Here is a 1348-nt window from a genome sequence, read left to right on the forward strand (position 1 = left end):
TGTGTGTGTGTGTGTGTGTGTGTGTGTGTGTGTGTGTGTGTGTGTGTCTGTGTGTGTCTGTGTGTGTTTCAGAACTCTGGCCTACTGGTAGCATAGCTGTATGTTCCCCTTTTGGTTTATTTTATTTATTTATTTATCTATCTATTTATTTACTTAACTGTAGAACAATTAGTGTGATGATCTTTAGGGAGCTCTCCAGTTACATGGGGCCTCTACGCAAAGGTTACACTAATGAAGCTCCTTACCTTTGCAGACAAAGCTCTTGCCTAAACTGGGTGAAGCCTGCACGTCCTGTGATTTAAGAAGGGCACAGGGTTGTAATACCTCAGTAGCTTAGTTGCAACCGCCACATGATTTAAAAGGAATTGTGGGAGTTGTGTGACAGGCTTTTAAGGAAAGAGGACTAGTAGAATATGAAAATAGAAGAGGGACCACTGTGGGAAGAAGGGACATTTATGTAGAGAGAAGGGTCAAGATGAGGGAGAGAAGGGGTTGGGAATCAACAAAAACTACAGATGTGTTAAAGGCCAGAAGAAAGCCTGATAGTAAGCCAATAAAAAAATTAGCTTAAAAAAGAGTTTTAGTGTAAGTTCCCTATGTGAACGGATAAAGCTGCTCCCAGAAGCAATGCTATTTAGTGAAAATGTCAGGGCAGGAAAGTTCATGGTGCAGACATTTGCCATGGTTGTTGGTTGTCCTATAACCACACGATAAAACTCTGTTGCTGAAGATATCTTATGCTTTAGTCACAAGACATAGGTAAGACCTGGCCTGAAAGCCTTCTCCCTGATGGCTAGCTCTCATCATGCTGGAAGGTGCCATAGATGGGGAGAACTGTCACAACAATTCTTACTCAGCTGTACATCCGTCGTGCGACACAACCAGCTGAGGCACAACAGTGACAAGTCAGTGATAGAGGTAATTACTCTCTGATCAGATTAAACGACTGTTCACAGACAGAATTCCACACCCAATACTACAAACCCAGTCTCTTCTCCCCCCCCAAAAAAAAAAACCCTTGGTAGGGGAGGATATAAGCCACAGAGAGGAGGCTGCTGTTGTTATTTTGCTAAATGGATCTAATGTGCCCATCAAACTTCCACATAAATAGTTGTATTTCATGCTACTGTCAACTTTGTTCAAAGTACTTTGGGCAGCAGTAACTGGACAGAGCATTACGAACCAGAGACTGCTGAATGCTTAGCCTTAATGGAACTTTTACATCACCCTCGTTAGACTCAGGGAGTGCTGCAGGAGGTGGGGAAGAAAGAGAAAGAAAGAAAGAAAGAAAGAAAGAAAGAAAGAAAGAAAGAAAGAAAGAAAGAAAGAAAGAAAGAAAGAAAGAAAG

This window comes from Psammomys obesus, unplaced genomic scaffold (genome assembly GCF_907164565.1).
Source record: "Psammomys obesus unplaced genomic scaffold, mPsaObe1.curated_primary_1811, whole genome shotgun sequence".
In the NCBI taxonomy this organism is placed as follows: domain Eukaryota; kingdom Metazoa; phylum Chordata; class Mammalia; order Rodentia; family Muridae; genus Psammomys; species Psammomys obesus.